We start from the raw sequence: 15,050 nt of genomic DNA on the forward strand, positions 1-15,050 counted from the left end.
CTAATAGAGTGGAGCACTTTAAAAAACTGCTGAAAACACATTACTTTAACATGACCTTCTGATAACTTTACTGTAATTGAATCCTGATACTCTGTATATCCAATTCATTATAATAACTATTCATGGTGGCTCTAAAATCTGTACTAACCCCTACGCTCTCTTCTGTTTCTTTTTCCGGTTTCTTTGTGGTGGCGGCTTGCACCACCACCATCTACTCAAAGCACCGTGATGTTCCAACATTGATGGATTAAAAGCCAGAAGTCTGCATGACTATCATCATCAAGTCATTCCATGAGAACCCTAAATACAAAGAGGATTATTTCATTTATGTGAGGTAGAATGCCCAGAGGGGACTGGGTGGTCTTGTGGCCTGGAACTCCTGCAGATTTTATTTTTTTCTCCAGCCGTCTGGAGTTTTTTTTTTGTTTTTTCTGTCCTCCCTATCCATCGGACCTTACTCTTATTCTATGTTAACTAATGTTGTCTTATTTTAATTTCTTACTTTGTCTTTTATTTTTATTTTCTTCATTATGCAAAGCACTTCAAGCTACTTTTTTGTATGAAAATGTGCTATATAAATAAATGTTGTTGTTGTTAAAGAAATACCACCACCCAAAATTATATTTTTTACATGTTACTTATCCATCCATCCATCCATTTTCCAACCCGCTGAATCCGAACACAGGGTCACGGGGGTCTGCTGGAGCCAATCCCAGCCAACACAGGGCACAAGGCAGGGAACCAATCCCGGGCAGGGTGCCAACCCACCGCAGGACACACACAAACACACCCACACACCAAGCACACACTAGGGCCAATTTAGAATCGCCAATCCACCTAACCTGCATGTCTTTGGACTGTGGGAGGAAACCGGAGCACCCGGAGGAAACCCACGCAGACACGGGGAGAACATGCAAACTCCACGCAGGGAGGACCCGGGAAGCGAACCCAGGTCCCCAGGTCTCCCAACTGCGAGGCAGCAGCGCTACCCACTGTGCCACCGTGCCGCCCCCATGTTACTTATACCATGTAGAAAAATAAAAATAATTTCAGGATTTCATGCAGAACAGACATAGCAAAGTTTCTGAATTATTAGGCATCTATGGTGACCAACGCTGAACAACAGCAAATAATATCAACAATACCCAAATCTAACGTTACTCGTGTCATGTGATCCACATGCTAAGCCATCCAGTCATAAGATCACAACGTCCTAAACACAGGCATGGGTGGCATACAAACCATTAAAAAGGCATTTTTTTAGAGCCACAACCATACCACTAAATATTTACATTAGATCCCAATGTGAAGATCATTCTTTACTTGTAATACAGAGTTACAAAATGAAGTAAAGATCACTTAACATTAACACATTTATAATTCTGACTTTGAAACTTTGAAAAAAGTAAACAAGTACATTGACAATATTTAAATGACAGAAAACCATGTGTTTTGTGTTGTTCTGCCAGACATAAAGCTTTTTGGGGTTCCTCACTATTTTTGTCCATCTAGACCCCTAGGCCCTTGTTGGACCATATTTGATGCAGGACATTGCACCCTTATGATTAAGAGGATATCGATAGATGTCTTCAGCAAACTGTGCATGTCACATCAGCTGAACCCAGGAGTTCACCTGCTAACGGGCCGCATGTAGTCAAAGTTACTCCTTTTCACAAAACTGAAAAAATGTGGTTTAGTAATATAGGCATGTGGCGTGTCGTTTTGTGCTATTTCAAGGTTGCTGATCGTGTATATGATTATATATGTATATTTTGGATATTTGAGAATTTAAGTGGTGGTTCTAGCCCTCTAAGAGCTACTCCCAGAAGGTTAAAAATTTTATTTTTCAAAACAAAAGCATGTATTGCATTATTTTAGGCTATTTCAATCTCAGCGATTATGAATATGATGTTGTTTTTGATTTTTGATCCTTAATTAGGGATTTTGTCCTCTGTAGAATTTACACATTTTTATCATAAATTAGAATAATTAGACATTTAAATTGAAGCACACACTTTAATATTTGAAATATTTAATATAACCGTTCTTGTTTATTATGTACTTCTACCTTTTGAAGTAAATGGTTACATTTTTTTATGAAGACCCCAAATTACACTGATTCAGACTTTATTATTTTCTTTGTCTACTTATTGTAATTGTGGCAATGTAAGAACTTTGTATTTTTTGTTATATGGGTTGGAGATGGTGGTACTGACCAGAAAGCAGGAGACAGAGCTGGAGGTGGCAGAGTTAAAGATGCTAAGATTTGCATTGGGTGTGACGAGGATGAACAGGATTAGAAATGAGGACATTAGAGGGTCAGCTCAAGTTGGACGGTTTGGAGACAAAGTCAGAGAGGCGAGATGGTGTTGGTTTGGATATGTGCAGAGGAGAGATGCTGAGTATATTGGAAAAAGGATGCTAAGGATAGAGCTGCCAGGCAAGAGGAGAAGAGGATGGCCTAAGAGAAGGTTTATGAATGTGGTGAGAGAAGTCATGCAGGTGATGGGTGTAACAGAAGAAGATGCAGAGGGCAGGAAGATATGGAAGAAGATGATCCGTGGTGGCAACCCCTAACGTGAGCAGCTGAAAGAAGAAGAAGAAATGTATGAAAGACATAAAATTTGGGTGCCTTCTGAGATTGGGTTAACTGTTTTGAAAGTTGGATTATGTTAACTTCTTATTTCTTTTATCAAATGAAGTTTTTTTTTATTAAATATTGTCTTCTTGAAGTGTGACTGGGGCGGCACGGTGGGTAGCGCTGCTGCCTCGCAGTTGGGAGACCTGGGGACCTGGGTTCGCTTCCCAGGTCCTCCCTGCGTGGAGTTTGCATGATCTCCCCGTGTCTGCGTGGGTTTCCTCCGGGCGCTCCGGTTTCCTCCCACAGTCCAAAGACATGCAGGTTAGGTGGATTGGTAATTCTAAATTGGCCCTAGTGTGTGCTGGGTGTGTTTGTGTGTGTCCTGCGGTGGGTTGGCACCCTGCCCGGGATTGGTTCCTGCCTTGTGCCCTGTGTTGGCTGGGATTGGCTCCAGCAGACCCCCGTGACCCTGTGTTCGGATTCAGCGGGTTGGAAAATGGATGGATGGATGGAAGTGTGACTGAGATTTGCTCAGATTGCTATGCTACTTGTATCACCTGTCCTCACCACACTTTTTAAAATGAAGGTACCTAAGCTGCCTAAGTTGGTTCTTCAGAGCAATGCAAAACCACTGCTGGATTCCAAAATAACCAACCACATGAAGGTTTATTTAATTAGACTTTAACAGGCACCATACACAGCCATGAATATATGATAGCAGATTTGTGAAATACCAAAGGGCTCCTGATTTTATAAGGGCTCTTGCTACATACAATAACACAGGCTAACTTCAGGTTTTCTTGACCCTGCTAGGTAGCCAACTAGGCAAGAAAGTTTTTTTTTGTCTACATATTAGGAACATTTTCAAAGTCCAAAGAACCAATTTCATATGCAAAGAACTCATCTCAGAATGAAATGGTTGTTTGTCAAGCAGTGGTTGAAGTACAGCAGCTAGTAAAGTGCCATTAAAGAGCCAGAATTTTTAAAAGTACACTGAGGATCTGCTTCTCCTACAGTAGCAGCTATAAGATATGTAAAAAGAGTAAAATATTGTATACTAAACAGTACACTAATCCATTACTGACGCTATACAGTACATAAAATGTTTGTCTGTTATTTTAAGAATATATCAACATATGAGTTGCTTAGGGCATATTGGATTTAATTATTGATTATGTGACAATTGTTGTGGCCTTAAAAACTTCTGAGAAAAAATACCTTTTATTTGAGCCCACCTGGTCACCCTATTAAGTCCACCCATGTTAAAATACTGTTAACCACTTCCAGAAAACACTCATGGATGAAAATGGAATGAAAATGGAATGGAAGACCCACCTCCCCACCTCAATCACTGGTCATTAGTCCAGTCCAGACACAGCATATTCATTTGATAACATTGCATGTCACATGAAATCAACAAAAAAGTGTACACTGAACTACAAGTACAAAATAAGATTAAAGTTCAAGAAAAGTGAGTGAAAACATTATCATGAAGATAGTATGCCTCAGACTTGTGCACATTCAAGACTGTTCAACAAGCACATGGTCAATTCACCCATGCAAGTTTCAAAGACTGCCATTAAGTAATCCAAAACTACTCCAGTTGTGTATACGAATATAAATGTATATTGTAATGTATATGAGGTGAGACACAAAAATAACCAGATTGGTAAAAAAAAAAACATTTATTGATGAATTACAGTATTCTAAACATTGTCACCTTCTATATACTCCCCCTCCCGATCTCTACACAGCTCCATACGTATCTTCCATTGATTGAAACAGTGCTGGAAGTTTTCTTGCTTGAGGCTCTTCAACAGACTTGCCGCTTCTGTCTTCACTTCATCCATTGAAGAAGAATGTGATCCCTTCAAGTCACTTTCGGGAATAAGTAAAAATCACAGGTAGCTAAATCAGGCGAACTGAGAAGATGATCGAGGACAAGAATGTTTTTGTCAGTCAAAAACTGCTTTACGGAAAAAGCATTGTGTGCGCAGGAGCATTGTCTTGGTGAAGCACCTACCCCCCTCTTGACCTGGATGTTGAATGTCTTCCACATTTTTTGTCCTTCCTTGAAATGTTTGTGCCACTCAAAAACTTGTGTGCAAGACAAGTTGTTATCACCATACACTGTTTTTATCATTTCATAAGTTTCTGTGGCCATTTTGTTCAATTTCACGAGAAATTTGATGTTCATTGATTGTTCAATTTTTTCACCTGACATTATAGCAGCAACTTGTGTAGCGATTATTGTTCAAATACTGACTGGGCTATTCACAGGATACACCTAGCTGGTCGGCAGTTTGGGAGGGCATATAGGGGGGGATATAGTTCTATGATTGACATTCGGCCGACCTCCAGATGGTTTTCCAGGAAAGCCCCAAGCCCAGTCCAGTTATTGTTGTGTCTCACCTCATATTGTTTTCATAAGTTGCATAAATGTATAAATAACAAGAGGAGGATCTTAATGCTCATTTACGTCTAAGCACTATTAATTTTCATTCACAACAGAGTTTTCCAGAGGCAGTTTATTTAACCATCTTGACGTTAACCCCAAGTTTGACTTTTTTATAATTACAGGAATGTCCAAGTCAGACTCAGGGTGACGTGTAATCATCTGCTTCTACAGTGTAAAATAACTTTTGGGACAGTATTCGTCTGTCATCTAGTGGATAAAATAACATTATACTGCAAAAGATCATGAATATTTCCATGCATTTTGCCCCAGTAAGGTAACTCATCAATTTCCATGTGGAGGCTGAGACTCAACTAAAACACAATGGCATGTAAATGAGAAGCTGTAAAGCCAGTTTTAGAACAAACTGAAGCTGAACCATTAGTTGAATCAAGTAACAGTGACAGTGAAAATGATGCACAAGGCACTGTACAACTGAACCACCACAATATGTTTGTTAATTTTGGTCTCCTGAAGGCTGACCATGATACAAGTAGGTGCATGGCAAGAAGGCAAAATGACTGCAATAAAGTAAAAAGACAGGAAAGATGTATTAGCCCCCTAAACACTGTTAACAATGCAGCAGTTGTCGTTCACTTCGAGGAAATGTGGAAGTCAGTAAGCCTTGTCCTATGGTATCCAATCATAACACAAGGGGTATGTCAATCGTGTGTATCAGACACTGACATTCTACCATCTAATGTGCAAGCAAAAGAAAAAATATTATAAGAAGAATGTGCAAAGAAACACACTTCTACTGTCCCAATAGTGACGTCAAGCCGCGCGTTGTTGATGGTTTCAAAAAGATGTGGAGGATGTGTACTAAATCTGCTTCAGTAGAGCAGTTGACACCAGCCATATCTTTCACATTATATTTATGTTAACATTTTGGTATTTACATGTTTCTGTTTCACATAATAACATTTTTTTTATTAAGAAAATTCAATATTATTGAATTATGAATTGAATTGTGTCAATGGTTTAAACATAACACTAAGGAAGTTAATAATATTTACTATTTACTATCTTGGCCTAGCAGGGGAGAGGACGCAGGCGCTGGCTGTTCGCCGTTTCTCCATGCTGTATTCATTATTTAAGTATTTTATTCATTATTTAAGTATTTGTATTACTTGAATGTCGTTTGATTGTAGCTGTTTTCTGGATATTATACAGGGCTTTAGCGTCTAGCGGCTGTAATTTGCTGTTAACGACTTACAACGTTTAATATCGTTGCTTTTGGGAGAAATCCTACCTGCGGCAGTTGTTGGGCCGACTTGCATTGTGTCATCGGCGCTAGCCTGTTATCGGTCTCCAACTGACTGATACTGACTGATATCACTTGAGTTTTCTGAGGATGGCATTTGGGATTTCTTGCGGAATACCTCAATGTTGTCATCTGAACTAAGGCTTCTGGAGTTGATTGCAAACTGCCCGCATTTCTTCCGCCAGTGTTCTGCCCGCTATTACATTTCCTGGACGTCAGCTCTGTCGTTGGGGATCTTGGTGATTGTCTTGCTTCTGGAGTCCTTTGCAATTTGCACCACAGCTGCCCAACTGTGCACATAAGGACTATGGCTGACAATTTACATCGGGACCATATCTCCTCTGCTCACCGGCATACTTTGGTATCTGACATCACTACTGTTGGAGCTCAACAACCAAAGCCTTTCATTAGACATCACAGTCATCAAACAACTTGGACTCCTCCGTCGCCCCCGCTACGTCAATAGGGGGTCTGGTCGGTGGTTTGTTTACAACAAGACCGGGAACTCCATTCCATCCTTGTGGTAAGCAGCAACTCGCTCCGTCACAGCCCAAACACGTCATCCAAGTACCATCACCACGGAGACTAAAAATACTGCTCGGCGGCAGTCCAGGCGAGATGGAAAGCCTGCAGTGGGTTTCAGCTTTCTTCATCCTCTAGTTAAAAGCAACACCTCACTAAACATCAAAGCTGAACTTTTTAATGTTCAGTCCCTGACAAATAAAACCTGTCTGATTTATAATCACATTGTAGACAGGGCGATTGACATTATTTGTTTGACTGAGACCTGGCATAAATCTGAGGTATGCTCAGTTTTAAACAAGTCCTGCCCTCCTGGGTACACTTACCTCAAAAAAGCCCGAGGCTCTGGACGTGGCGGTGGTCTGGCTGTAATCCATCGGATAGGTTTGCAATTATCACTTCTCCCCCTTCCTTAATTCTCAACTTTTGAAAGCCTGGCAATTAATTACAAGCATCCACTTTTTATAGCAATACTTCTTATCTACCGAACACCAAAACAACACCCTGATTTCATTACGGAAATGAATGAGCTGCTCTCATCTTTCTGTACAACATCATCAAATGTACTGATTCTTGGAGATCTGAACATTCATGTGCACACACCCTCTAATTATTCTGCTGCCCAGCTCTTAGAGCTCCTGGATTCCCTAAATCTGAGGCAACTTGTCGAGGTCCCCACTCACAACAAGGGCCATACCCTCGATTTAGTCATTACTGACTCAGTCCTCATCTCAGACCTCCAAGTACTTGATCTGGGTGTTTCCGATCACAAAATTGTTTCAATGGATTTATCCACATATACACTATACTTTAAACCACAACGCTGCATCTGCTTCAGGAGCCTGAAAAAAATTAATTTGACTGATTTTAAATGCTGACATTAAGAACTTCTCCATTGTTCCACACCTTTCTTCTGTCAATGAATTAGTCAGTTATTACAACAATGGGCTCCAGAACATCTTTGAGACCCATGCCCCAGTTAAATCACGAGTGTTCTCTTTTGTAAAATCTGCCCTGTGGTTTACAAGTGAGCTTCGACAGATGAAAGCAGCTGGGCGAGCCCTCGAGCGGCGTTTTGTTGCAACCAGTTTAACGGTCCACAAATGAGCTTATCAGGAACACCAAAAAAACTACTCCAGAGCACTGACCACTGCCAGATCTCAATACAATTCAAATTCAATCAACAACAGTTCTGGAAACTCCAAACAACTTTTTTCCGTGATTAATCATTTACTCAATCCTTATACCTATGCCTGTAATAATTTCACAGAGGAGCAGTGCAATAATTTTATTGAATACTTCACCTCTAAGGTAGACTTAATCCGCTTCTCATTGTCTGTCTCCAGCCCTCCATTACTTGATGCTTCTACACCAAAGCCAATGGACTGCCTTTCCCAGTTTCTCTGTACCACAGTTAAAGAGGTTGAGGGCATCATACAGAGGATGAGGCCTTCAACAAGTTCATTGGACCCTTTTGGACCCTTTTCCTTCTCCTCTGGTAAAAGCAAATGTATCAGATATTAGCCCTCTTATTGCTGATATCATTAATCACTCTCTCCAGAGTGGCTTAGTCCCACTGGCCTTGAAAACCGCAAAAATTAGACTTCATTTAAAAAAATCCTCTTTGGATCCTGAAGTGATAGCAAACTATCGTCTGATCTCCAACCTTCCATTTTTGCCTAAGGTTTTGGAAAATGTTGTTTTGGTTCAGCTTCAGGATCACCTCAAAAAATTCAATCTGTCTGAAAAATTTCAATCTGGTTTCTGAACTTCTCACAGTACAGAGACAGCCCCGGTCAGAGTCACCAATGACCTCCTGATGGCTGCTGACCAGGGCTCTCCATCACTCCTTATCCTCCTGGACCTCACAGCTGCATTTGATATGGTAGATCATAATGTTCTCCTTCATCATCTTCACTATATAACTGGACTTTCTGAAATTCCTTTGGAGTGGCTCAAGTCCTGTCTTACAGATAGGGCTGAGTATGTGGCCTTGGGGAATGCTAAATCTCGTATCCACACTGTCACCTGTGGGGTCCCACAAGGATCAGTCCTTGGGCCAACCCTTTTTAATATCTATATGCTACTCCTGGGTCACATCATCCGCAAGCTTGGAGTTTCATTCCATTGCTATGCCAATGATACGCAGCTCTATGTGAGACTGGATTCGACTTCTCTTACACCTCCATCAACTTTTTCCTCTTGCTTGGGTGAGATTGAGGCCTGGATGTCCAAGAATTTCCTCAAGCTGAACAGCTCTTTTAATTGGCACCCCCCATCAACTTCGTTCCTCTGTAAATTGTATTTCCTTTTCTGACCATACCATTACCCTCTCCCCTTCTTTTACAAATCTGGGTGTCAAGTTAGACTCCCATCTGTCATTTGATACACATGTCCATCACCTTTGTAAAATTGCATTCCTTCATCTCCGAAACATAGCCAAACTCCGTCTCTCCCTCTACCTCTGTGATGCTGAAAAGCTGGTTCATGCCTTTGTCTCATCCAGACTGGACTATTGTAATGCACTCCTCATTGGAATCCCCAACAAGAGCTTTCAAAAGCTCCAACAAATTCAAAATAGTGCTGCAAGAATCCTGATGAGGGTGCGGAAATATGAACACATCTCACCAATCCTTCTGTCACTTCATTGGCTCCCTATTCATCTCCGTATTGAATACAAACTCTTGTTTGTTTACTCACCAGTGTATCCATGGAAATGCTCCACAATATCTCAAGGAACTCCTTATACTACAATCCACTGCAAGAAACCTCCATTTTGCAAATACCTACCGCCTTCGCCCCCCTGTGACCAAACTTCGTACAATGGGTGACCGAGCCTTTGCAGCCGCTGCTCCACGGCTCTGGAATGGCCTACCAGAGAGCCTGAGAACACAGCAGATTGTGGGCTGTTTTAAAAAATAGCTAAAGACATTTCTATTTATGAAAGCTTATTAACAAGAATGCTATAATTATTGTTTTATCTCTGTTTTTATCGTGCTTTGCCTTTGTTTAAACTTTTTTATGTTGCACTTTGAGATTTACTGCTAATGTAAAGTGCCCTATAAATAAAATGCATTATTATTATTATTATTATTATTATACAATATTTTAGTAAAAATACACATGCTTGGGATATTGTGAGCATACGACTGGATGACTTGATATTTAGATTATATAACATGAAAAACGTAAGATTTTTTAATGGACATTTTTGATAGTGCTGCTGTTATCCAGCTTTGGTAACCCATAGATTTTTTTTTATAGATTCTTTTCTTTCTTTTTTCTTTGAGAAACTTTGTTATCTCTTTGTTATCTCTGTTCTGCATGAAAACATGAAATTAAAAAAAAATCTCAACCATCCATATAAACTTCTTCTTAGGGTAAGATAACATTTTAAAAAAATACTGTTATTGGGTGGATTTATTCCTTTGAGCTCAAAGATGCCATAAGAGGCACACACTCTGGGGATATGTAGCATAGAAAATGAATGAATAATCATATATCTATATTTTTATGATTTTGAAGCAAAATTTAATTAAAACAAAAATAATCCCATGTGTCAAATTAAGAAACTGAATAAACCGGAATGAGATGTTCTCTTATAAAATGCGAATGTAAAGCTGAGGTGTTCAGGACCTTCTTGCAACTCAAAATGCTAAAGTAAGTAACTGAGAAACATCTCACGTCTGGAAGTATGGCACCCAGCATGCACACCTCAACGTTTACATGCCTCCTCCACACTTTGACAGTCTCTTTTAATTGCATTATTAGTGGATCAAAGTGTTCAATCTATTGAGCTCTTAATCAATTTCTCACACCTTGTGAGCCATCAACAAACTCTCAGTCCTGCTCTTTGACCCCTGAACAATGTTAAAAATAAATAGCCCCACACTACCCCTGCCCTTTCCCGGCCTGCTCTGAATGGAAATACACATGGAGAGAGCTGTTCATTGACTGACATATAAAGTGCCGGCTGACCTCCAGCTCAGCGAGTCCCTCCTCAGCAGATCCTGGCTGCCAGAGGTCAGGGTTTAACCCATTGAGCCTTATTGACGTGTGCTGGTGACCTCCCCAGGCAGCCTGCCTGCTCAATAGGAATCGACTGGCTTCTGTCAATACAAAGCAACAAAGGCACAAAAAGAAAAAAAAATGCTGCAGAGGCTGAGTTTATGTGGCGACTGCAGTATTTCTTTCTCTGAGCTGAACTTTTAGTAAGAGTCCTCCTGGTTAATGAAAGAGCAGATCAATTCCACCAAGTGAGACGTTGCTGCTCAAACCGTGAAATCAAATGCTGCCTTTGTAGCAATTGTCTTTGGATGTGAGATAGATTGAGACGAGTAATAACAGGGGTGCCAGTCCATCAAAGGGCACACTTCCACATGAACTTGTTTATTTAAAGTTACCAGTCAACCGGACACTCTTATCTTTGGGATGTGGGAGGAAAACCAGGCAGGGGTTTAAACCCAGTCAGTAAGTGGTAATGCTTACTGCTGTGCCTCTGTTTTATTATGTTTAATTCTTCTCAGATCTTCAATCTAATTCATAATCACAGGGGGCCCAGTGCCAGGCAGGAAACATCCCTTGAGTGGCCCACTCACATACACCCACTTGGGCCAGTTTATAATTGCTAATTATGTTAAACAGCATGAACTGGGGAAGGAGGGGAAAAAATGGAGTACCTAGAGGAATACCCACATGGGTGTAGGATGAATGTGCAAAACTCCACAGGAATAATGACTGGGCACAATGTCTAGGGGCACAAAGTAGGAGCATCAACTACAGTATTAGCACATCACCTTTCTGTTTTATTCCAAAATTCTCACACATATTTAATCCAAATCTGGAGCCTATGGAGCCTTTTTGAGCATCACCAGGCACAGGTAGAAAACATTTCTGGACTGAGTTTTACTTCATCACACAGCCCACCCACACATGGTCAATATAGAGTCATCAAGTAATCCAACATGCACATCTTTGGAAATGTGGGAGGAAAACCCACTCTGGCACGAGGACAACATGCATATTCTGCACAGATAACCCTTGCTGGAATTTGAACACAGGGTCCAAACCCCCTGTGCTACTGTGCTGCCCTATATTATATTATATTATATTATATTATATTATATTATATTATATTATATTATATTATATTATATTATATTATATTATATACGGTGGCGCAGTGGGTAGCGCTGCTGCCTTGCAGTTGGGAGATCTGGGGACCTGGGTTCGCTTCCCAGGTCGACCCTGCGTGGAGTTTGCATGTTCTCCCCGTGTCTGCGTGGGTTTCCTCCGGGCGCTCCGGTTTCCTCCCACAGTCCAAAGACATGCAGGTTAGGTGGATTGGCGATTCTAAATTGGCCCTAGTGTGTGCTTGGTGTGTGGGTGTGTTTGTGTGTGTCCTGCGGTGGGTTGGCACCCTGCCTGGGATTGGTTCCTGCCCTGTGTTGGCTGGGATTGGCTCCAGCAGACCCCCGTGACCCTGTGTTCGGATTCAGCGGGTTGGAAAATGGATGGATGGATATTATATTATATTAAATTATATTATATTATCCATCCATCCATTTCCCAACCCGCTGAATCCAAACACAGGGTCACGGGGGTCTGCTGGAGCCAATCCCAGCCAACACAGGGAGCAAGGCAGGAAACATACCCCGGGCAGGGCGCCAACCAACCGCAGGGCATATATTATATTATATTATACCAGTAGCAGAGTGCTGCACAATAACATGGAGTGAATACACTTGACTCATAGTATTCATCCTCTTTCTCTGTACATTTAGCATTCATTTGCTCAGAGGTTGATGCCCTTGCGGCTTCCTGAGCAGCTCTTCTTTTCTCCACCCTAGCGGCCTGCGTCTTTTCGCGTTAAAACTGATTAATTCAGTGTTTGTGTTGCAATTATTAAGTACATTTTCCTTAATTTTACACTTAAACTGGCACTTGAGTGTTCAATCTGCCTCAAGAATGATTTAAGATATGAAGAGGTAGAGGAAGGTGGTAGAGATGACAACAGTGCCCGTACGCATTCGCCGCACGGTTCTCCTGCTGCCCACTACTGAGAGTTAAAATAAAATAAAATAAAAATAAAAAGAGTAATAAAAATCATCACCCTGAAAGCGGACAGTAGAGGTCACGTAGTATATGTGTATCAAATTTCAGGTCTATAGGTCAAACAGTTTGCGAGCTACAGGTGATTTAACATCCTGGAAAGACAAACGGACAGCCACGGTAGCATATTATATAAGAAGGTTATATTATATTATATTATATTATATTATATTATATTATATTATATTATATTATATTATATTATATTACTAGCTGTGTAAGCGGGTCCTAGAAAGTATGGAAATCGTCAGAAAAAAAACTGAAATGTAGAGATTTCAGGTAATTGAAAGGAACTACTCTGGGCATCTCTCTCCTAGGAGGTTTCGTGTTGCTGACGTGCTCACCTCGCTTGTCTATTAGTGGCATGAGGAAAAGTAAAAGGGATATCGTTTTGCTGATGTGCTCACCTCGCTTCTGTAATAACGGATAAGCGAGTCACTGTTTCTTCGAAGGTTTCATTTTGCCAATGTGCTGGCCTCGCTTGTGTATCCTTGGAAGTGGAGCCCTTACCCCAACTCCACCTCTCACTTCCAGGCCGGACAGACACACACACTTCCACGTGTAGACGTTTATATATAAGATAATATAAGAACAGAGTCTAAAGACAAAACTCTTGGTCGAGCTACATTTTTGCCCTCACCTATTGTCATGAGTTGTGGGTAATGACTGACAGAATGTGAATGTGGAGGAAGTGAGGTTTCTTTGCAGGATGGCAGGGCTGATACTCTGTAATATGGTGAGCAGCTCAGTGATCTAGGAGAGCCTCTGAGTAGAGCTGCTGCTCCTCCAAATCAAGAGGAGCCAGTTAAGGTGGTTTGGGCATGTGGTAAGGGTGCCCCCTGGACAGCGCCACCTAAAGCTGCACTAGGCACATTTCACTGGGTGGTAGCCCTGCAGCACACCCAAGACATGCTTGAACAATTATATATCTTGGCTGGCTTTGCAATGCCTTGGAATTCCATAGGAAAACCTGGAATCTGAGACTGGGTACAGTTTAGTGTGGGCTGACCTCCTTGGCCTGCTGCCACCACGACCCTCACCAGGAAAAGTGGTTTCAGAAAATGAGATGAGGTGAGATTATATTATATTAAACTTGGTAGAATGGTTACTGGCCCTTTGTGAGGCTGAATGTCAGTGAGTGCATAAATGGCATCCTGTCACTTTCTGCTAACACACACAGGCCTAAACTGAATTAAGCAGGTTTAAACAGACTGCATTGTATTATATAACATTTGTTGCTCAGCTGAAAAAAAATGCAAATAACGTTTGTTTAGAATGTTAATTACACTATACATTAGTGAGGTACATGAAGAGGAGACCCTGTCCTGCCAGTAGCTACTTGATATTAAACATCTCCATTTACTCATCCCAGTTAGGCGAACATCCTGCAAAACAGGGTGCTGCAAAGTGAGTGGCGTGTTAGTGGTGAGAGGAGAAGAAGTCATTTCAAGGAGGAAAGAGGATGAAGACATGTGTAGAGTCAAGTGGAAGGGGGGGTGTGAGGGGAAGGGGGAAGAATGTGGATGGAATAACTAGTAGTGAAAGGGTGGAAGACAAGGACAGAAAAATTCAGAATAAATCAAATCAATGAAAAGTTCAGCTGAGTCAGTGAGGTGATGCGTCAAAAAAGGAAGGAGTCATGGGACAATTAATGGTTTGTTAGTGCATGTGACGAAAAATTAGTAGGTATAAAGTTAACTCAGTGAATGTACTTATCTGAGTATTTGCTGTAGAGTTATTTCTTTGTAGAGCTGATCAGAAAGACCTACATCACTGCATCACTGAGTTGCGTGTGGATAAAAGTGAAGTCAACTTATCACAGTGGAGCTGAGTAATGGATCTGAAGGAGTCGTGACCAACTATTCAAGGCATCCGGCGTTGTTCATTAATTTATTTTTTCTTTTTGTTTGCTTGTGATGTACAAGTGAAGATGTCAGTTGCTTTTCTGCTTGTAGGACAACAATGAACTCAAGCCATGACACAGGCCTGTGAAGTTGGGTAAAGGACATTCCATGTAAAAAGGTACAGAGATGTCGAGAGTCCAAGTGTGTTTATTGGAGGGACACGTTATATAGTTGTGTATGTGTGTAAATATGTTCCTAAAGCCAAATTCTACA

General features: G+C 41.1%; 1 protein-coding gene across 8 annotated transcripts in view; it reads right to left on the reverse strand.

Annotated features, from left to right (window-relative positions):
• The window catches only part of celf5a (cugbp, Elav-like family member 5a), a 635,748-nt gene that overhangs the window by 568,136 nt on the left and 52,562 nt on the right, over positions 1-15,050 (reverse strand). The window lies entirely within an intron of this gene.

The sequence above is a fragment of the Erpetoichthys calabaricus genome, chromosome 12, assembly GCF_900747795.2.
Source record: "Erpetoichthys calabaricus chromosome 12, fErpCal1.3, whole genome shotgun sequence".
NCBI lineage: Eukaryota > Metazoa > Chordata > Cladistia > Polypteriformes > Polypteridae > Erpetoichthys > Erpetoichthys calabaricus.